Source organism: Lissotriton helveticus, chromosome 7 (genome assembly GCF_964261635.1).
Source record: "Lissotriton helveticus chromosome 7, aLisHel1.1, whole genome shotgun sequence".
In the NCBI taxonomy this organism is placed as follows: domain Eukaryota; kingdom Metazoa; phylum Chordata; class Amphibia; order Caudata; family Salamandridae; genus Lissotriton; species Lissotriton helveticus.
The window spans coordinates 800,363,946-800,388,017 of record NC_136068.1 but is presented as its reverse complement, the minus strand read 5'-3'; positions in this window follow the sequence as shown (position 1 = coordinate 800,388,017).

Here is a 24,072-nt window from a genome sequence, read left to right as displayed (position 1 = left end):
AGTCAGGAAACTGATAATGCGTGTAAACCTGGGATGTACTGTGCACACAGCGGTGGGTCACATGAAGAATGCCTGTACAGTACCCACAGGTCGCGAGTGTAGTGCTCTTCACACAGCCCTCTAACATTTGCCATTGCAATGTGTCTCCCCTCCTCATGTAGATCTGCGGTTTGAGCAACGCTCCAAGTACAGGCTGGATACAAGTAAGGACAGCTCCTAAGAAATAAAAATCAGTTGAGGTGTTCCTCGAAAAGCTGTGTCCAAAATGCCCAGGGCAGGCGGGGCCTCACTTGAGAGAGTGTGAAGATGTGCACAGCAGGGGTAAAGGGGTGGCCAGTGCAGGTGACGCTTTTCCTTTGTAAAGGAATTCCTGCTGGCGTCATATCTCCCTGCTGTGCACATCTTCACACTCCATGCTGCACAGCACATCAAACGTGCTTAAGTGAAATCCCCTGCTTCAGGCAAGGAAATCACCTCGGTGGCACCCCTCTGAAAGAAAACAAAAGGTAAGGGGCAGGGAGGGTTGCTGAAACCGTCAGAGGATAGCTGCCTCCGGCTGGTTCTGGGCCTCTCTGAAGGGGTCATTAAAATCACAATCTCGGATTCTAAACCATCCGAGAATAAAAGTGGAGCCTTAATACAAATGAAAGTGGGATAACGGTTTTCATAATTTCATTATTTTACATCATTGTAAATCAGGAAAGTATGTTGTGCTGTCATCTGAACCTTGGCAGCCCGGGCTGGAGATGACGACGGGGGGGGCTGAAGCCCGTTCAGCCCAATGGGTGTTGCGCGCCTGGTTTGTAGGTTCTCTAAGATCCCAAGGTAACCAGAGCCAACAACGGAGCAGCACTGTACAATGTTTTTTCATTGTGTACCGTGTATAGACCAATTCATATGGTGAAATATGTAGAGTGAAAAATGGGTGTGAATGAAATTTATGAATTTATGAAATGGGCAGAAGATGTGGTGTTTAGGAACAGGTGGTTTTTTGTACATCTCTGAATTTGTGAGTATCTGTAGTAGCATATGATTTAGACGATATGTCTCAAAATGTCTTCTTTCTTACACACTGGCTTACATTTGGAAGGCACAATGCAGCAAAATCCAATTAGTGATAGAAACTGCTTTATTTTTCTTTGGTTCTATATGTCTTCCAATAAAAATGGTACCTCACTTGTGTGGGTAGGCCTAGTGTCCACGTCAGGACACAGCCCAATATGCAACATGGATGAATCATATTTTTTTGCTTAAAACTGACCCTTATTAAGTCATTAGCTGTGGATTTTGGGCCCTCACGCAGCCAACACCTAGGGAAACTTGGCAAACTTGCAAATTTTTTAAAACTAGACACCTGGAAGAATCCAGGCTCAGGGGACTTGCATTTATTTATTTATTTATTTATTTATTTAAAACACTTGTAGAGCGCAGCTGTCACCTGGCAGGTATCCTGGCGCTGAGAGCTTACTCCTGAGTTGGAAGCAGTGGGAGACTGTTTTAGGGAGATGGATGTGGCGGGGAAACTAGGGGAAGAGCCACGTTTTGATTCGCTTTCTGAAAGGCAGGAGCTGTGGAATCTGACGAATGTCGATGGGAAGACTATTCCAAAGCTTAGCAGCAGCCACTCTGAAGGATCTTCCCCCGGTCCTTACCTTGTTAAATCTGGGTACCGTCACAAGGCAGGCTGTAGCGGATCGTAGGGTTCTGGTGGGGGTATACCAGGAAAACATTTGTTGTAGGGGTCGGGGGCCCGATCCGTGTAAAGCCTTGAAGACCAGGCAGAGAGCCTTAAAAGCTATTCGTTGTTTCAGAGGAAGCCAGTGTAGCTTGGCTAAGGCTGCTGTGGCCAAAGATCTCCTGGTCCAACCAAGGGCCAGTTTGGCTGCCGCCGACTGGACTCGTTGGAGTCTGTCCAATAATACAGCTGGAGACTCGAGCAGGAGAGCATTGCAGTAGTCAAGGTGACTAAGAATAGTACACCTGACTATCAGTGCTCGGGCCTGGGCGGGGAGTAGTGGCAGGATTTTGCGTAGGGAGCGCATAAGGGCCGAGCAGGTGGAGACTGTTTTGGTTACCTGCGTTTCCATGCTGAGGTTGTTATTTAGCATCACGCCCAGATTGCGGACACTGGTAACCGGCTGTGGTTTATCTGAGTTTTCCGGGGGCCAGAATTCCACTGGAAAAGGGCGAGGGATTCGGCTCCCGGGACAGAACAAGACCTCGGTTTTAGAGGAATTGAATTGTAGGGAATTCAAATGCAGCCAGCCGGCTGTGTCTCTTAGGCAGTCATGAAATGCTTCCATGGGGATTGAGTCTTCCCCCTCCCATGAAAGGATGAGCTGGGTATCGTCTGCATAGTTTATTGTTTTCATTCTGTGGGTTTTGATTAAAGTGACCAATGGCTTTAAGTAAACGTTGAAAAGGATCGGACTGATGGACGAACCCTGGGGTACACCGTGAGGGACTGGGGAGAAGGCAGATTGAAAAAGGGGGAGGGATACAGCTTGTTTTCTATCTGTGAGGTATGAATGGAACCAGAGCAGGGCAGTGCCGTCGACCCCTGCCTCTCTCAGCCTCTTTAGCAGAATCACGTGGTTAACCGTATCGAATGCGGCAGACAGGTCCAATAGGATCAAGGCCACTGCGTGGCCCCTGTCTGCACGCATACGAAGTTCTTCCATGGCTGTGAGCACTGCTGTTTCGGTGCCGTGGGCTGGTCGAAATCCGAATTGGAAGTCGTCCAGAACGTGACTCTGCTCAAGATGTGTTGATAGACAGGCGCTAACCCAGCGTTCTACCACTTTCGCTGGAAAGGGTAGAAGCGATATAGGTCGAAAGTTGGAAAGACACTCTGGGTTCAAGGATGGGTTTTTTTAGCAACGGGGTGATGAGTGCTAGCTTCCAGGGGGTGGGAACGAGTCCACAGCACAGAGATTGGTTACAGATCCTCCGGAGGGTGTGGAATAGTTCTGTTCCACACGCTTTCCATGTTTTAGGGGGCAGTGGGTCCAGAGGGGATCCAGAGGTGATTCCGTGTGCCAGTCTCTCGAAATCATCTTCGGGGATAGGGGGGAAAGCCTGTAGACCTTCCCTAGGTAGGCAACCTAGACTCGGGGGGTCACGGTTGGTAGTGTCGACTCCGGGGGAGTTTAGATTATTTTGCGATGGGGGAGTTGCCAAGTTGTTAATGATGGTCTCAATTTTGTCCGTAAAGAACTGTGCGAGATTGTCGCAGAGGGTCTGTGAGGGGGGGATGGTTTTCTTAGCGCAGTCAGGGTGGATGAGGTTATCCAGGATCTGGAATATACTTTTCGAGCTATTAGCCGCGTTAACTATAGTGGAGCAGTAATAGGTCAATTTGCTCTCTGTGATGGCAGATTTATATTCTCGGAGCTTATTTTTCCAGATGGTTTTATTGGTGTCGCAGTAACCTTGTCTCCACTTCCTCTCAGCCTGTTTACAGGCTAATTTGAGGGCTTTCAAGGAGTCATTGTACCATGGAGCAGGTGCTCTGCCCTTAGGTTTACAACGTTTTAGTGGGGCAATAGAGTCCGTGGTGGATACTATCCTCATGCTAAAGGCTCTGTAGTTGTTTTCAACCGAGTTGGTTGGTGAGAAGCTATCTTCCACATTGAAGACAGTGGTGGAGGAACTCAGTTTTTCCAGAGCTTTCCAGTCTCTGTACGTAAATTCTGGTAGAACGCTTTTGTTCAGCTTTCTAGTTTTTGTGCAGGTAATATAAAATTTGATAAGAGCATGATCCGTCCAGCTCATGGGCAGAATATCATTCATATGTGTTAAACCAGGACTAGAAACCTGTGCATGACTCTCACAGGTTTTTTTACTCACATTCTTTTAGGGAAAATTCTGGAACCTGAAGGGAGCCACTCAGGATTCTCCAACATCTCCTTGTACAAATGGTACCTCACTTGTGCGTGTGGGCCTAGTGCCCATGACAGGAAACATCCCAAAAGGCAACATGGATATATCACATTTTCCACTCAAAACTCACTCTTTTTTTTTTGCTTACTGAGTAGCTGTGGATTTCGTGCCCTAGCTCAGCTGGCACAAAAGGAAACCATGAAAACCTGAACATTTTTTAAAACTAGACACCTGGGGGAATCCTGGGTGCTCTGACTTGAATGGCTCTCACCAGGTTTATCACCTAGAATCCAGTAGCGGCCCGTGGTGGGAGTGCTGCTGGCCGCTGACGTGGGGCGGGGGAGGGACAGGGTGGGGGGTAGAAAACTATGGATTACGGGAGATTAAAGGTAAGTAAACATGTAAATAAATAAAACGAATTTCGTTGGGTGCGCTGCATCGCCAAATGCGATGCAGCGCACGCAACAAAATACGCCCACCGTGACGTTGGACGGCCGGGGGCCGTCCGACTCATGGAAAGGGTTAAATAGCTGTAGCAGCATTATTTTAACATCACAGATGGTGGTAAATGGTTGCTTTCACTAGAACCTAAAGACATATGCTGTTTGGTTGCAAGAATTGTATCTGATCAGCATTTGTTGGCATATCTTAAATAGACATTAGATTGTAACATAATAGCATACATAAAGTAAAAGAAACCACAACACACATGGAATGCCTCCCGAGAGAAGAGTAATGTGATGCAGCGATTTGCGCTGCGTTGCCTTACTCATGATTTATGAGGCCACTCAAGGCCTTTTGCGTGGCTTCATAAATTTATATGAGATCCCTGCATCACACAGGTAACACTTTGGGGCAGATTTATGAGGCCCTTGCGCCTCTTTGCGTCGCAATTGCGTCACTTTATTTGACGCAACGGCGGAGCAAACAATGCGCCCGATTTACAACGTGACGCATCTAGGAGATGCGTCACGTTGTAAAGCCCTGCGCCATAAGGAGGCGTTCCTGCGCAGGGGGGGGCGTTCCTGCGCAGGAAAGCCTCCTGAAAGTGGCTGAGTGAAATCTATAAGATTTCACTCAGTCACTTTCAGGCCAATGCTGCGTCAAAACCCTGCGCCTGCTTGAAGCAGGCGTAGGTCTTGACGCAGCATTGTGAAGATGGGGCACCCCCGAGCCGTGCTGGAGCTGCGTCGCGCTTGCGACGCAACTCCAGCAATGCGCCACCTTTACGGCACAGATGCGTCACGCATCTGTGCCGCTTTTGCCCCATGGTGCGCCGCATTGTAAATGCGGCGCACCATGGGTGGCGGAGCTGTGGCGCACTGTGGCGCACATTAACTGGCGTATCCCTGGGGATGCGCCAGTTAACATAAATCTGCCCCTTTATGTGGTGAAAAAGTGATGCAGGGCTCTCATAAATAACCCCTTCATGTCCAATTGTTTAACACCCATCTGGAGTTAAAACCATGCTATATAAAGAACAATAAACATTTAAATATGTACACAAACACTTATTGACACTTCACGGGCATATAAAATATACATGTATCCCCCAAACTCATTACACATGATACAAAATGCCCCAAAACAGAAGCAGTGCATTCAAAGGTCCTGAAATAACTAAATACATAAATATATAATAACTTTTACATTTATATTGCGTTGCCATATTTATCCGGATTTTCTTTACAGTCTCAAATTGAAGCACTGAAGCGTGACTCCCGAAACAGAAACTACTGCAAGTCCCTTTCCAGAATGCATTCGACCTTTGGTCCCATTTCATTTCTTTCTTCCTAAAGCCATGCAATTGTGCCAAATCCCCTTCCATTATAAAGTGAGGTACCACGCCTACGGATTCGTGTATCATTTCATAAAATGAATGCACTCTTCACTCCTGATAATGGCCTTTACATGCTCTTGGTGTTGGCGCTGAATCTACTGTGTACTTTTCTAAACGCTATTACGTTTTATATTCGTTCACATGCAATTATTTTTTGGTCTAGATAAATAGTATATCATGGACGATTTTTGCTAGCTTCGTGACAACCTCAATTTATTCTATATTTTGTAAGTGCATATAATCTGAATATGCAGTCCATCACTTCGTAGGAAAATATTCACTTATTGGATTTGGGAACGTCGAAAAACAATTATTTCTTGTGTTTGAGTCCATGGTGGCCCTGATCGGATTCATTCTGGCTTTAAGATCAGATCACTCTCCTAGATATTCGATTTGACAAATGCAAGTACTTTTACTTACATTTAATCGATATTTTAAATTAGAGCGGGCATTGATTTAACACTAACACCATTCTAACAACGTTGTGTTGCTTTATTTCCTTCAAGACTCAAAACCGATAAGAGCCCTTTCTGGGCATGTTTTGTGTAATCTAAACACCAAGGTAAGACTAATTTTCGACAGTGTGGGCTGAATGCAGAATGTATTACCTCAGTGATAAACTTACCTCAGCTGTACCACTCCAACTTTCAAGCAGAAAACGAGACCCAGTTGTCCAAGAAAAAGATAGATATTTCCCTAAGACCAGAGTTGCCAATAGAGGGTATGTATAGTGATAGATCCATGTTGGGATGGAATGTTGAATGTGAGCTCCCTGTGTGGAACTCGGAATGGTGCGGGGAGTGGGGATTCAAGACGGTGGCAGTTGCTGCCGGACAGGGTGGAATAAAGTTGAGTTTAAGCATTCACCGCCTTTAAACTTCCTTTTACTTCATGAGCAGGGACATGCTGACCTTTAGGAGTTGGTCTCCTATGGGCTAGTAAGAAATGAGAGGGCATACTGGGATAATAAATAATTTGTGGGTCTGATTCCCCGGTAATTCCTTTTTTCTTAGGCTTGCATCCATAGAGTAAAGAGTAAAATAATGCACGGCGTTCCGGAGAATTTCATATTTCTGTCATTGAAGATACTAGGTTACTAGGCTGTCAGACATGTCTTATGTCTGCAATGATGGGCTCAAGACACAGGAAATGATTCAGTTCTGTCTAGGTAACCCATACACTGGAGTAAATTAATCAGAAATGAGCTGTATGTGTCTCTCAGAGTGCAGCTGGGCAACTAATCTGGGGATGTTTTCTCTATGAGGGTTTTCCCTGCTTTGAAGCTACTGAAGTCTCCAGTTACTCACTCGACGCTTGCCAGCTGAGTGGTCGCTCCCTTTGGCTGCGGTATCGTTGCTTAGCGCTTCTTGCTGCAAACTGTGTCATTTAAATTGCCTGCTGTGCGCTTTGTGTTCCGCTTTGATTGTTTCACTGCTCAGATTGCCAGCGCGACTTTCCGACCTTTAAAGTGTATTCCCCCCAAGCGCCCTCCATTTTGTTGTTGTTGTTCTCCTACCTAGCCCGCCCCGCCTCCCAGCTGAGACGCCCTCCCACAGACTACTTCAGCGCTCCGTTACCTGGAAGCACTGTGACTCACTCGACGCTTGCCAGCTGAGTGGTCGCTCCCTTTGGCTGCGGTATCGTTGCTTAGCGCTTCTTGCTGCAAACTGTGTCATTTAAATTGCCTGCTGTGCGCTTTGTGTTCCGCTTTGATTGTTTCACTGCTCAGATTGCCAGCGCAACTTTCCGACCTTTAAAGTGTATTCCCCCCAAGCGCCCTCCATTTTGTTGTTGTTGTGCTCCTACCTAGCCCGCCCCGCCTCCCAGCTGAGACGCCCTCTCACAGACTACTTCAGCGCTCCGTTACCTGGAAGCACTGTGACTCACTCGACGCTTGCCAGCTGAGTGGTCGCTCCCTTTGGCTGCGGTATCGTTGCTTAGCGCTTCTTGCTGCAAACTGTGTCATTTAAATTGCCTGCTGTGCGCTTTGTGTTCCGCTTTGATTGTTTCACTGCTCAGATTGCCAGCGCGACTTTCCGACCTTTAAAGTGTATTCCCCCCAAGCGCCCTCCATTTTGTTGTTGTTGTGCTCCTACCTAGCCCGCCCCGCCTCCCAGCTGAGACGCCCTCCCACAGACTACTTCAGCGCTCCGTTACCTGGAAGCGCTGTGACTCACTCGACGCTTGCCAGCTGAGTGGTCGCTCCCTTTGGCTGCGGTATCGTTGCTTAGCGCTTCTTGCTGCAAACTGTGTCATTTAAATTGCCTGCTGTGCGCTTTGTGTTCCGCTTTGATTGTTTCACTGCTCAGATTGCCAGCGCGACTTTCCGACCTTTAAAGTGTATTCCCCCCAAGCGCCCTCCATTTTGTTGTTGTTGTGCTCCTACCTAGCCCGCCCCGCCTCCCAGCTGAGACGCCCTCGCCCCTCCCCCTCCACTATCCATATATGACAGTAGCTCCCGCGCGCAGCGTCCACGCGCAGCGTTCGCGCCCAACCCGCGCCGAAGGTGCGCCAAAGGTAAGCCCGTCTACGCCCGTCCGCGCCTGGACCGCGCCCAGCGCCAGACCCCCTGCCCCTCGCGCTGCCCAGCCCCCCCGCATTACCTACGATGCCGCCACCCTCCTAGCCCTTAACTCCGGTCGCGCCCCAAACTGCGTCCAAGCCGCTCCCGGACACACCCATGGACCTTTCTCCTGCTACTCCTGCAAATTCATCGGCACCGACAACATCTCCGCCACGACCACAACACAGACTCCTGACCCCAACCACCTACAATGCATCCTTCTCAACACCCGATCAGTCCACAGACACGCCATTGACCTATGGAACCTACTAGACACCATCTCTCCGGACGTCGCCTTCCTAACAGAAACTTGGATGAACGCTTCCTCCGCCCCAGACATCACCATTGCCATCCCTGAAGATTATAAGATCATTCGTAAGGACCGCACCGACCACACAGGAGGAGGAATCGCTATCGTCCATAAGAAGTCAATCCGCATCTCAACCAGCTCTGACGCCAATCTCACCAACTCTGAACACCTTCACTTCCAGATCCACATCGACCCCAAGACCACACTCAGAGGCTCCCTCCTCTACAGACCACCAGGACCCCGCGCAAAATTCAGTGAAGACATCACGGACTTCATCACTCCTCACGCGCTCCCCTCCAAAGACTACATCCTTCTGGGAGACCTCAATTTTCACCTTGAAAAGATCAACGACCGCAACACCACCACCCTCTTGGACAATCTCGCCAACCTCGGACTTAAACAACTGGTCACGTCCCCCACCCACATCGCAGGTCACACACGAGACCCCATCTTCACCTCCAGCAATCATGTCTCCTTCAGCCACACTACGGAGCTCCTCTGGACTGACCACAGCTGCGTTCACTTCACCTACAACAAACCAAAACCCACCAACCACCTCCAACCAACCCTGCAAAGAAACTGGAACAAAATCACCACGGACCAGATCTCCGCATCGCTCCTTCTAAACACCCCAGCCCACTCTTCTAACGCAAACGAAGCCGCCGCCAACCTCACCCTATGGTTATCCAACACCGCCGACACCTTAGCACCACTGAAGAAACGTCAAAACAAACCTGCCAGCAAAAAGGCCTCATGGTTCAACGATGATCTTAAGAAGTCCAAGAAACTCTGCCGCTCCCTCGAAAAGGCCTGGAAAAAAGACCCAACTACTAGCACCAAGGACGCCTTCAAAAACGCCACCCGCACTCACCACCAACTAATCCGAAAGGCCAAGAAAACAGCATTCAAGGATCGACTTGACAACAACGCCCACAACAGCAAGGAACTCTTCAACATCGTCAAGGAATTTTCCAATCCCTCGGCCAACTCCAACGACATCACCCCCTCTCAAGCCCTCTGCGACTCCCTAGCCTCATTCTTCCACAACAAGATTGCAGACATCCACAACAGCTTCGACAACCAACCCGGAAACCAACCCACCCTTCCTTTTGCTGAACATTCTCCCCCCGTGAACACCCTTAACGACTGGAACCCAATCTCCACTGAGGACACAATCCGCCTGATGAATTCCATCCACTCAGGATCCCCCACAGACCCATGTCCTCACCACATCTTCAACAAAGCAGACTCCGTCATAGCACCGCACCTCCGAGACGTCATCAACAGCTCCCTCAACTCCGCCACCTTCCCGGAAGACTGGAAACACGCTGAACTCACCGCCCTTCTGAAGAAACCCACAGCGGACCCCACCAAACTCAAAAATTACCGCCCCATCTCGCTCCTTCCATTCCCGGCCAAAGTCATCGAGAAAGCTGTCAACAACCAGCTCGCCGCCTTCCTCGAAGCCAACAAATCCCTCGACTCCTCACAATCTGGCTTCCGAACAAAACACAGCACTGAGACCGCCCTCATCGCAGCAACAGACGACATTCGAACTCTACTGGACAATGGAGACACAGTCGCCCTCATCCTCCTCGACCTCTCTGCAGCATTTGACACAGTCTGCCACAGCACCCTTTTACAACGCCTCAATAACATCGGAATCCAAGGAAAAGCACTTGAATGGATCACCTCGTTCCTCACCGGAAGAACTCAGAAAGTCCGCCTCCCACCATTCAAGTCCGAGGCCACTGAAGTCATCTGTGGCGTACCACAAGGATCCTCACTCAGCCCCACCCTCTTCAACGTATACATGAGCCCCCTCGCGGCCATCGCCCGCCAACACAACCTCAACATCATCTCTTACGCGGATGACACTCAACTTATCCTTTCTCTCACCAATGACCCCAGCACCGCCAAAACTAACCTACACGAAGGAATGAAAGAAGTTGCCGAATGGATGAAACAAAGCCGTCTGAAACTGAACTCAGACAAAACAGAAGTCCTCATCTTAGGTACATCCCCCTCTGCATGGGACGACTCCTGGTGGCCGGAAGCCCTCGGAAAAGCACCCATCCCGACAGACCACGCACGGAACTTAGGAGTCATCCTGGATTCTTCACTCTCAATGAATAGACAAGTCAGCGCCGTATCCTCTTCCTGCTTCAATATTCTTCGCATGCTTAGAAAAACATTTCGCTGGATCCCCACAGAAACAAGGAAAACAGTCACCCATGCTCTGGTCACGAGCCGACTGGACTACGGAAACACCCTCTACGCAGGCACTACCGCTAAACTCCAGAAGAAACTCCAACGAATCCAAAACGCCTCAGCCAGGATCATATTAGACATCCCACGCAACGAACACATCTCTGGTCACCTTAAAGACCTCCACTGGCTACCCGTCAATAAGAGGATCACTTTTCGACTGCTAACCCACGCACACAAATCACTCTACGACATCGGACCAGAATGCCTCAACTCACGACTGTCCTTCTACACCCCCTCCCGCCAACTACGTTCTTCCGGCCAAGCCCTCGCCACTGTACCTCGCATCAACAAGACCACCATGGGAGGCAGATCCTTCTCATACCTGGCTGCTAAAACATGGAACTCACTCCCCGCTTACCTTCGCCTTACCCAGAACCACCTAGCATTCAGAAAGCAACTTAAAACGTGGATATTTGACAAATAATCCTCCTCCCCTTTCTAAGCGCCTTGGGACCCTCTGGGTATGTAGTGCGCTATATAAATTCTCTGACTTGACTTGACTAGTTAAAGCCAGAATATGGACCTTGGATGACCTTCTACGAAGTGACGCTTTTCATCAGGATGGCACTCATGATAGTCAAGTCAAGTCAATTTTTATTGTATAACATTATTTAAAATTATTACAAAATGCATTTTAATCATTATAGAACATAAAAACACATGTATAAATGTTAACTATTAGAAACTGTTAGCCATATGAAAAATAAATATCATGTATTTCAATTTGGTGCTATGATTCCCTGTACAGTTTGCTGTAAGAGAGATTGGGCTTTCATCATATATTTAACTCCCCTGCAAGCCAACATTGGAGATGATCCATCTAGCCATCGAATTACAGCTTGTCTACATGTCCGAATGTTCAATTTGTTAAAAATGTTCTTTAAAAGCCGTCTCCTCAAATCCTTAAGCGCCGGGCAAACACATAGTAAGTGAGTTAATGTTTCATTTTGTAATCCACATAGACGACAATGAGGGTCAGTGTGACAATTTTTCCAGGATGGTAACAAATCCTTTGAAAACTGTAGACCTAGTCGATGTTTTATATATCTTTGTCTTAGGGAACTATTAAAGTGGCTTTCCAGGTAGGTCTGTGGCTTTTTCCCGGAATATGAATTTATCACAGTCCACCTGTGTCGTCGTTTTGCGGTACTTGTTTTATGTTATGTTATGTTATGTTAAAATAAATTTATATAGCGCACGGCTACTCCGACAGAGTGTCCCGGCGCTTTCCACAAACGACTCAGTGTGTAATAACATAACACATAAACATTCCAGATAGGATTCCCATTTGACCGCGTTGTTTGCAATTTTGTCAAAAGTATGTCTATCTGGCATCATGTCCCAAGTTTCTTCAATTCCTATACAGTTCAGGGATTGGGACAAGAAATCTCCCCAACTGTTTGGCACGTGCAGTTTCTGTTGGGTATCGATTTATTTCCAGCACAGGTTGTCCATTGAGCCGTCTTCTGACATGTGTATTTTATGGCAGAGTTTCACAAAGGTTCCCATACTGCGAAACTACTGATTCAGAAGGCGAAATTCTAGACGAACCTGCGCCAGTGCTGACTATTTTGGGAGGTTTAGGACTGCCTTGTATACCTTTGTTTGTAAGCTGTTTAACAGCCCTGCTTCTTTGCCACACCAGGTGACCAATGCGTATGACAAAGTGGGTAGGGTTTGTGCTTTTTATCACTTTCAACAGGTGTGTATAATTTGGACAACTTCGTTTGTTTGTAATTGCCGGTATGCGTAGATCAGGGACTGTGCTTTTGCTTTTAGATCGATTTTGTGTTCTTTGTTCGTTTGACCTCGCCCCAATTTCAGACCTAGGTACTTGTATGATGTTTCCTCCTTTATTGGGGTACTATTTGCGTACCATTTGAATGTTGGCTTTTTTGGATCCACGATGCGGACCACTTTGGTTTTGTCTTTATTCAGTTCCAAACATTCGTGTTCCAAATAAGTTACCAAATTGTTGATCAACGTTTGCAGGCCTATTGGCGTTTGACTCAGAACGACAATGTCATCCGCATACTGCAGGAAGGGGATAGGAATTTTTGACAAGTAGGGTGGATGGCATTCCCCGACCTCCATGTGACTGACAATGTCTGCCATATAAAGGTTGAATAAACTTGGGGCCAATACACAGCCTTGTTTTAAGCCCTGTTGTGTTCTAATTTTGGCCGGCTACCGTCTCCCAATTTTACTCGAGCCCAGGTGTTACTATACAAGCCTATAATAGCCTCCAGTAGCTTCTTCGGGATGCCCCATGATCTTAGTTTGTCCCATAGACGGATTCTGTTCACTCTGTCAAAGGCTGCTCGCAGGTCTATAAAGCAAGCGTACAGTCTCGTCTTCCTTTTTTCAGCTTTTTCCTTCAGGAGAGCCAGGGTTGTCAAGTTTGTTAGTGTGCCGGTCCTTGGCCGGAAACCAGTTTGGAACATTGGTATTATATTCGTGTCTTCCATCCAGTCTTGAAGGAGTGATAGTAAGCATGACCCATATAATTTTGCCTCCACGTCCATCAGCGAAATCAGCCTATAGTTCCCCGGCTCATTATGATCACCTTGTTTGAAAATGGGGTGAAGTATACTCCTGTTCCAGGATCTAGGCAGTTTATTCTGGTTGTAAATTGAATTAAAGAATGGTGTTAAATATTCTGCCCAGAATTCAGGCGAATGTTTGAAGATAGAGTTTGGAAGCCCGTTAGGACCCGCTGCACCCTCTTTTTTCAGGCGATTTAATATAGCTTTGAGCTGATCTGTTGTTACTAGGGTGTCAGGCACGGTGTTTACTAATTTTTCTGATTTACTAACGAGTATGTTTTCAAGTTAGCTTCAGACTTTCCTCTGGTGGATTATGTCCTGTTCCTAAGATAGTTTTCGCATGTCCGGAGTTTCTAGTGCAAGATTTGCACTCTGATGTACAGGGCCAGTTTTGACCATCCATCCTGTCGATAAACATGTTTTTAACACGCTGAATCCACTTACTTTCTCCAATGCCTGTCTCCTGTCTTAGGGTATTCCCCTTTGTCAGTTTGTTAATAATACCCCAAAATGTTCTGGCATTATTGTGTTTCCCGGCAATTAGTAATTTTGTCCACATTTCTTCTTGGTACGATGTTTTTGCGCTACTCAGCATGATCTTGTATCTTTTCCGCATGACTTTCAATTTTGACTTATCTGGTTTTATTCCACTTTTTATCAATAGTACCTGCTTCCGGACTTCTCGTGCGATTTTCCTTTTTCCTCTCTCAAGGTGATGTTATACCAAGGCTTTTTCCCAGTATTTGTTCTTCTCGAATTCTGATTTGTGGTTGGGGGATTTCTTGTTACTGCTTCACATAGATGTTCCCATGTTTTATCGGGTTTTCTTTTTCTTCCGATATTATTCTGAGCAGTTCATTTTTGAATTTATCCATTGTTGGTTTTATATCCTTCCCTCCCCATTTCAGTTTACGTAGATTGAATTTTTCGGTATACTGGATGACGGTGTTTTGTTTTTCCGTCTTGCTGACCAACATTTTTATTTTGGTGATTAGAGGAAGATGATCGCTTTCCACACGTTGCTCCACCAAAAATGAGCTCACCATCGATATCAAGCTGTTGCTCATTATTGTGAAGTCTATTGTTGACTTCCGATTACCGCTTACGAAAGTTATAGGTATGCCACTGTCCCCATTATCTTTCTCGTTCAGGATTAAAAGGCCCAGTTCTCCGAGAGCTTGAGTTATTTTGTCATCTTTTGTTAGATTGCTATTAAAATCCCCTGAGATAATCATGGAATGCGACTCATGAGTGCTTTGCAAAGCCCTGATCAAGGTTAGTAGTGTTATCAGCTTTTCATTTTTCTCTTTCTTTTCCGAGTGTACATAAACGTTAAGCACTAATAGATTGCAAATACCTGAACCTAAGTCCAACTTCTCCGTAAGTTTTATTGCTTGTATCCAGTTTACCCCAGTGTCTACTTCTTTCGATTGCCATCTGTATTGTTGGGCGATATACGTTGATAAGCCTCCTCTAGGATGACCAAATTTAGAGAGTTTTTCGGCGAGGACGTGAAACTCGATATAACCCAGGATGGAACTTGGCGCAGGTTCCAGGTTTCTTGTAACAATATTAATTTGTGTTGATCCAAGAAGTTTGCTGTTTCATGGTCGTGCCCCATACTATTAAAACCAAGAACATTCCAGGAACAGAGGCTGATCATGGGTGGGTTTCCAGCAATGGATTCCTTTTGGTTACCAACTGTTATCCGTGGTTGTAATGTTCTATCTTCTTTTAAATATCTGGACATGTTAGGAACATTTATTGCTCAAAACCGATGCCACCCAGGACCAATCAGTAATCTGTTCCTGAGCGCCTCCTTGCACCACTGCCTTTTCGTGTCTCCTTATTTTTTGTGAAATTGTTTGCGGAGTTACTGAACAGGCTCCCTTTAGGCATGATTTTTGGGTGTTCCCCTCTTCCATTTTCTTTCTACCTATGGTTATGTTTTTTAAAAGTGGAAATGGATATTTTATCCGTTCATCCCGCCTCAGTGCTATGCCCCAGGCTTCAAAAGACGTGCTCATAGCAAGTATTCTGTCAACTATGTCCTTGGACGACCAGGTGGTTAAGGACTCTTCTACCTCTGATATATTTTTTGTGCGCTTAAATTCTACAGACAGAAGATCTTGGGATGCTATGTCGTCCAGTTCTGGGATTTCTCTTAGTAGCCGCATTATATTACCTCTATTCAAGAAGTCTTGGCGCCCTGTTATCTGGTATTCAGGTATGAATGCCAGTTTATTGTTTGTTTCTGCTTGTGTTTGTGAACTCAATTTTCCTTTTTTTCTTCTTCTGATTTTGTATCTTGTGTTGTTTCACCATTTACGTTTATTCTTCTCCCTCGACTCAGAGTTTTTATTGTTATTTCTTCATTTGAATCGTCTGTTCTTTTACGGTGGGTGGTGGGTTCATTAATCCTGTCCGTATTTTCATCAATGTTCGTATTTTGGAATATCTGAATACACCTTGTTTGTTTGTTTGCTCGATGAATACTGCAGGTTCGTCCATCTTCGTTTGAATTAATTTTTATTGGTGTTCTTATGTTTTCCTTTTCATCTGCTCTTTTTATGGATTGCCTTTGGTTAGTTTTGTCTATTATATTTTGTTTAGTATCCGCGTTGATTGGGGCATTTTGGGACCTCATGTCTTGGTTTGCTGGTTTGACCTGGGGTGTTTGCGTTTCGTCTATCTGGTGAATCGTTACTATCCGATTTACACAGGCCTCTTGGATTAAAACCCTTTCGTCAACCTCATCTTGAGTCTTGTCTTTATCCTGAGTTCGTAGGTTTTTTTTGTTTCTTTTTCTGGCTATTCAATTGTATAATCCCTTGTGTGTGTTTTGATTTTGTGGAAGTTGAGAGGATTGGTGATTCCGTGATCAGGCTATTCCCATTGGCTACACTTGAATGGGCTGATTGGTCTGGGGGCATGTCTATATGCTTTGAAACAGTTACTTCAGAAGCTGGTTTCTCTTTCTTAGAGGTGGTATGATGAAAGATGGGATACGTATGAATGGCTGTTGGAGGTTGGAATTTAAGTTGTGCCCTCCCTTTCCTAGCGCGCTTTCTTTGTCTTTTTGTTAACTTGACTTTAGTATGGATTGTTGCGCATTGTACCTCCTCTGTTTGACCTGCTTCATTGTCAGATTTTTCTTTACTTAACTTGCTTATCTCTTCCTCTACATAGCTGTTTTGGGTGGTGTCTCTTACTATGTGGTGGCTCCCAATTTCCACATCAGATTAAAAAAAATTTGGATCCCAATATTACTTTGTTTTGGACTTGGAGCTGCTAGCTCAGGTGCCAACACTAGTCTCTTTCTTTGTTGTGCCATCCTCTTCCTTTTTCTACTTGACTTTTGTGTGCCCTGGTTTCTATCTTCTTCGTCTTTTTTTGACCTTACACTTATGTTGTGCCGCACTTTTCCAGATCTCATTCTTTCAGGTTTGTTTAATAAGATCCGTCTAAGATCCGTCTAATTTGCGTGTTCTTAGAACTCTGGCTTCAAGATTTTTTCTTTCTTTTTTTTTTCTGGCTTCCTTCTGATTTGTAGGCTCGTCGTGTGTTTATAAATTTATCAGGCCTTCCCAAGCCCTCCACAACACTAGTCTGGACGAGGTCCTGAGCACTCACTTTTGAGCCCTGCTTTTCGGCGTATAGACTCTAGTGCTCCTATTGCCCCTTGGTGTCCTGATATCCTGGTATCCTGGTGTCCTAGTATCTGTGCCAGTTGTACCACCTCTGCCACCTCTGCTCCAATTCCCACTCCACTCCACCTCCACTCCCCCTCCCAAGCCTGTCTGCCCCTCTGAATAGGAATAGCTGCCGTCAGGGAGGATAGCGAGATGTGGTTTGCGGTGTGTAGCGTATGAGGTGGGGTGACTACTGGCTACTGGCGTTGAAAGGCACTTTGGAAGTCAGTTTTACCAGGTATATGGTGGAGCCTGGTGGAGCCCTTGTGTGAGCTATTTAACACGCAGTTAGTCTGCTGTTAGTCTGCCAATTGTCTGCCGCAGCTGTTAAGTAGCTCGTCAGGAGGACATTTCCATTAGTTACATGTTTGTCAGGATGGGCAGTTTAATAACACTTATAATAATGCTTAAAATGCGTAAAATGCTTGTTGACGCGTTTTAAATGCTTTTAAGATGCTGCCAATAATGCAGCCAGTGAAAGAACCTCCCACCCGTGAGGGCCTGCTGCAGTCCCGGAAAGCTGCAGCTGTAGCTGTAATCAGTAGCCTGGTCTGCCAAGTCTGTCGTTTTTACTGCTGGCGTTTTGCTCGGCTACTGACTCTGTCACTCTCTCACTGTTGCTGGCTCTCTGCTGCGCTCTACTGGCCACTGGCAGCAAACACTCATCAAGTTCAATAAATCAATCGATTCAATAGATTCAATGGAACGGCCAACAGTCCAAGCGCCAGCGGGGGTTATTTTAGAATAATGTGGGGTGAGAGTTGACCCCAGTAAGCTGCAGATATCCGTAACTACACCGCAGTCTGTCATAGCTGCCCGCCGTCCGCTCAGACGCTTCCTCGCCCCCCTTCCTCATTCACTCGCAGGCAGGGGATTATGTCCGATTATGTTCGTACACAGGAGGCAGGAGGCTAGGGGCAGAGCGTCCTGAAACGCTGGTGTAGTGAGCCTCACCTCGTCTCACATCGTCTCGCCGCCTCACCGCCGAATCCCGCTGCTGTCCGATGATGTCCCGCGGCCCCCCGGCTTAACGCCGCTTAACGCCTTAGAAGCTTGCACCAGGGGAGGTCGTTTTTACCAGCGGCGATCAGCTTAGGCAGCTTGGCAGGACCTGCTAAAATGGCGACGGCGTCTTGCTCGCCGCTGCTTCAACTGCTACTGCTACCGTTCTGCTCACTCTGCTCTCTCTGCTCGCTAGCGCCCTAAGAGATCGGTATTCGGTATTCTATATTCCTAACACATCTTGTTTTCAATGTGTTTGTAACTCTTTAACAGAATCTTTGGCTACCTATTTTATACGTACATTGGGAACCCCGGGTGCCTTTTAAAACATAGGGTGAGGTGAATTCCTATTCTGTCAAACTTCAGAAGGTTTGGTATCAGTAGTTGCTTTAGTGTCTTCAAAAGTGTCTAGTTAGTGCACATTTAAATGAGATCATATAGAAATCCTACACAGTTGCCCCATGGGCTGGAAACATTGGCTCCCTCAGACAAGTTCAGCATCTTGTCCACTCCTGGTTGTATTTTTGATTCATAACTCTTTGGAGGCCCAAGTCTATGTGTTATCAAAATATTGTCTTTCAAACTAGTTATACTGTGACAATAGTTACACGTTTTTTACTTTCATCAGTACGTTTTCAATGATCAATGCTTGACCTGATTAGTGAAATGTTGCCTACCATGGGTGCAGATCATGAAGCTTTTTTGGAGCAACCATACAAGCCCATGATACTAAAGAAGCCTGATCACATTTCCTCACCCTGAGCATCCTTACATTGTCTTCTGTTTCATGAATCAGTCCAATTAAAATTCAAGTACCTGCCTTCTATGCCACTTTATCACATTAATTGTTGCTTTCCTGTTTATTGATTTAGTAGGGGACTGTTATGGTATGTTATGTTAAGGTGTCTTATATAGCTTGACAGCTGCCCCAGCAAAGGGGCGTCCCTGCGCTAGAAGGAAAATTGACAAATAGCCGAGCAACACCAGCTAGTTAATGGGGAAAAGAAGAGTCTTTGGGCCAGATGTAGGTGGCCAATTACCGGTCGGTAACGACCGAATTCGGCCGTTACCGACCGGTAATTGGAATTTGAGATGTAGGGCACTCTATTTTACAGAATCGGTAAATTTACCGATCAGTAAATTTACCGATTCTGTAAAATACCGAATCTGTATATTTACCGATTCGGTAAATTTGATATGTAGGTGGGACTCTTCTGAGTCCCACAAGCCTTACCGAATCGGTATTTTACCATCAAATCCATTTGATGGTAAAATACCGATTCCGGTGTGCATGCACATGTGTGCATGCACACCTATGCCATATGACAGGCAGACCTGCCCTTAGGGCATGTATGCCTGCCACATGGCACCCGAGCCTCTATTGGGGGTGCCAGAGGGTGTCAAAGTGACACCCCCTGCACCCTTGTGAAAGTCGGTATTTACCGATTCGGTAAATACCGAATCGGTAATGCCCATTCATTCCTATGGGCTTCAAAGCCCATAGGAATGAATGGGCATTACCGGTCGGTATTTACCGAATCGGTAAATACCAAATTTTTCCGAATCGGAAAAAAAACATCCGGATTGTCCTACATGTCCCCCCTTCATATTTACCAACTCTTAAATACCGAATCGGTAAAATTCGGTATTTAAGAGTCGGTAAATATGATTTATCTACATCTGGGCCTTAATGGCCTTCCTAAATTCCAGGTAGTTATTAAGACCCAGAATCTGCACAGGAAGTTTGTTCCATAGGTACTGCCCTAGTCATCAGCATTAAATGTTCTTCGCCAGTTTTAAAAAAGTCATTGTGGAGGTAGTTTTGTGACTATTCAGTTGACCCCATTGCAAAAACACATTTCCCTTGAACACAGACAGATCCTCCGTAGACAAAAGGTTGTGATCCAGAAAGCTGGTGCGCTTCCAACCCTGGAGAAATGCTTCCCCTCAGGCAGAGGTGTGAACTGCTGTAACCCCCAACAGACAGCAGCAGGTGTCCACAGGGCACACACGCCCCTCAGACTACAGCACAATTTATTTATTTATTTAAGGGTTTTACAGCGTTATCAATCATAAGATACATTAAAAAAACGTAATATGCACAATGAGTCCTTGCGCATCGTGTAATATCTATGCTACAAGCACAGAGTCACTTGTGAGATATGTTAACACCGTTGTATGTGTAATGTCTCAGGACGTTTTGCGTGATGTCATCGTAGAAGGCTCCATGTCTCTTAACAGGATTTGGTCATGGACTTGGGGTATGAATCTTTGTGTGCACTGAATCCTTTGTAAGAGATGTTAACACAGTTTTGTGTTCAGTGTCTCAGGTCTCTCCGAATGGTCACGTCAAAGATAGTATCCTGTTTCCTACCGGGGTTTGATCCGGGATGTGGGGGGCCGTTGAGGTAGTCTTGGGGGAGTCAGGTGGAGGTCTGAGGTCAAAGTTACAATGTGCTGATGTAGGCAGGCTTTGGTGTTAGATTGTAGCTAAACCTCTGGGAGAGATCTGTTGAGGAGGAGGTCTTTGAGCTGCCTTTTGAATTTAAAGTAGGAGGGGTTAGTCCTGATGTGTATTGGGATGAAGTTCCAGATTTTGGGAGCACTTCCTGCAAAGGATTGCAATGCACTTTTATCTGTGAGTTTTTGGAGGGATAAGGAGTAGAGTGTTGGTGCTCCTTAGGTTTCTTGACTGACCTGCCTTCTGGAGTTTGGAGGCCAGGTAGGCGGGTTTCCCTGTATGCGACGCTTTGTGGGTGAGGCATGCTGTTCTGAAGTCGGCATGCATTTTGACTGGGAGCCATTTTAGTTCTCTGAGTGCTGGAGAGATGTGTTCATATTTCTTTACTCCTGTGACCATTGTCTCTGCTGTGTTCAGGGTTGAACTGAGGAGTGCTAGGTGTGATTTTGCTTCTCCTGTGAGGGTTGCAATTTCGTAGTCCAGTCTTGACAGCACCAGGGATTGAGTGGCTTGTTTGGGGTCATTCAGCGGGATGAAGGGTTTTATTTTGTTTAGTAGTTTGAGGTTTAGGAAGGCGCTCTTTGCGTGTTCTTGATGTCTTTGCTCATGTCTAATTTAGAGTGATTCCCAGTGATTTTACTTAATCGGTTAGGGCGGGGAGAGCATCAAGGGCTTTAAGCCATTCTGTGAATTGGGGGTTCTTCTTGTTGGAGATGAGGAAGATTTCCGTCTTGTCTTGGTTTAGTTTCAGGTGATTACGTGATAATCAGTGTTGGACTTCTCTCTAAGAGTGTCGTTCAGTCTCTGAATGTCTTCAATGGAGTAGGTTTCCAGATAGATCTGGGTATCGTCAGCTTAGAGGTGGAAGGGAATGTTGTTGTTTTTTAGTATGCTGGTAATGGGTTTCATATAGATGTTGAAGAGTTGAGGTGATAGTACTGATCCTTGGGGGACACCTCTGCCAACGGGGAGTAGGTCTGACGAGAAGTTTTAGATTTTTATTCTTTGGCTGCGGTTCTGTAGGAAGGAGGTGAACCACTGTAAGACCACCTCTTCCGCTCCAACCCTTTCTTGAAGTGCCTTAATGAGAAGTTTGTGGTTGACTGTGTCGAAGAATGCCGATAGGTCCAGGAGAATGAGTAGGCAGCATTGGCCTATATTGAGAGATATGTGCATGTCATTAATAACATTTAAGATTGCTGTCTCTGTGCTGCAGCCTTTTCTGAAACCTGATTTTTGGGGGTCACGAAGGTTGGTGTTGTCCAAGTGTTGAGTGAGTTGGAGAAGAACACATCTTTCCAGGATTTTTGCTAGGAGAGGGAGGTTGGAGACAGGTCTGAAGTTGTTCATATTGTTTGAGTCGGAACCTGGTTTTTTGAGTAGAGGTGTGACTTGGCCGATTTTGAGGCAGTCAGGCATGACTCCAGTGCTGAAGGAGCTATTTATAATCTTGGTCCAGAGTGGGGCTAGGACGAGTTTTAGCTTTTTAGCCAGTTGGGTAGTTATGGGATCCAGGGCGTGTGCTGAGGGTTTAGAACTGGAAATCATTTTGATAACCTCCGCTTTCGAGATGGGATTGAAGGATTTCCAAAGGTTTAGGGGCTGCTTGGGTGTGGGATCTTCTGGCCCCATGGGGGGTTCACTGTCGGGGGCCTGCGCTGCGCATCCAGGGTGAGTTCTATCTTGTTGATTTTGTCATCACAGACATTGGCAAAGATATTGCACAATGTTCTCCACAACAAAAAACCTTGTGGTGTGAGTCCGTGAAGTGGGAACCAATGACCTCAAACAGAGGCCGTGATGCCAGACACAAGGTGTCTCAGCTCCCCGCTTAGGTTCCCCAAACACCCCTCGGACAACAAACACTCTAGAGTGCAAGCTACCACAGGTCTCCTTGGTTGCAAGCATGAGTCCCTCAGACGCTACAAGTTTCCACCGCACTCCTCAAACTCCTCATGTCTCTGAACCTCAGGTGGCTGCTGATCATTATGAACACCCCCTCTACACTGCATTATCATGGTGTACGTAAGGACAGTTCCTGTCCCGGCCACGATCACTTGCACCCGTTTCCTTCACACCCTGTGTGGTCCTCATGATCACATGGAAATGTTGAGATCCTTTGTAGCCCTAGGAATTTGTGGACAGGATGCCATCTAACCACCCTTGCAGAGTATTTCAGGACCTGACGAATGACAGTTGGCACTTATCAGCAGGCCAGCAACGGCCAGGCAAAATCCACCAAGTTATAGTCCCCTCCCTGAAGCACGATAAGCCCCAGGCCAACCACACATCTGAGGATAATTCAGTTGCAGTCCCTCCTGCCCTAAGGATCCCTCATGTCAATGTCCCAGCATCGAACCAGTGCATTATGGTTTCAAATCCAAAAGCGTCAGTCCAGAGTCCCACAAGTTATACCCATGATGGCTTTCGAAGATGCAATCAGTTCAAGAGGTCACCTTTGAAATGCACAGGCCCTCTCTAGATTTTGGCCTGTCTGACATTCTACCCATGGAGGTTTGATCACTATCTTTAGAGGGGCCAAGACCCTGCCCCTTAGATTGAAGGTTACAATTCCAACCCCTGTAACCATCCCAGAAAATTCAGAGGTCCACAATTTTTCTTGGCCCTATAGTTTAGGCCTTCAATCAGGAATGCACAGCTGAAGCTGTCCCCCTAGCATGCAGATGTGAATAGGAGACAGGCCGACAAGCACAGAGCCACGAGCATCAGAATGCCCACTTTTCCAAAAGTGACAGTTCTTCACACGTAATGTCAGATTCTCTCAGACTATCAGAAAGGATTCACCATTACAAACTCATCGATATCAAACACAATACTGCTATTAATCTGCCCATAGGTACTACTGCTCAATAGCATTTCCCTACATTCCCCCATGCTAATCCAGTGCGAGAAACAGACCCTGTTGTACCAAACCCACCATCCGGTGCCATTCATGACCCTTGCACATAACGCACACACATATGCTCTACCTCTTCCCAACACTGCACCCTGTCACCAAGCAGAACTCCTATATAGCAAGAGACAGGCAGAAGCATGGCACATAGCTTATACCAAACTGAGTAACAGTAACCTGTGTACACAGGCCCCAACAGGGCAAACCAGTGGCACAATCGATGAGCTAACTCCATGGATGCACAACCAGTGCTGCAGGCCCACTGAGAAGCATTCTTGATAAATGCCCTGGATATATGTCTCACCTCTTGACGAGAAACTTACAGCTAACTTGAATAAGCCAATCATGTATATGAAGAGCACAGCGCATTGGGATTGAATGTCAGTGTGAAATGCGCTCAAAGTCCTACGGCTAGCATCCAGAGCAGTGAAAACTGGGAAGGAGAAAAGCAAAAAGTCAATGGAAACCACCCTAGAAAGGACCCTTTCCAACATTATCTTTTACAAATTTGCTTCGGCCAAAGTGTTTCCACTATGTCTTCAGGTTACAGTAGTTAAAGCCAATAGTTGCTTTCTTGCACTATTGAAAATC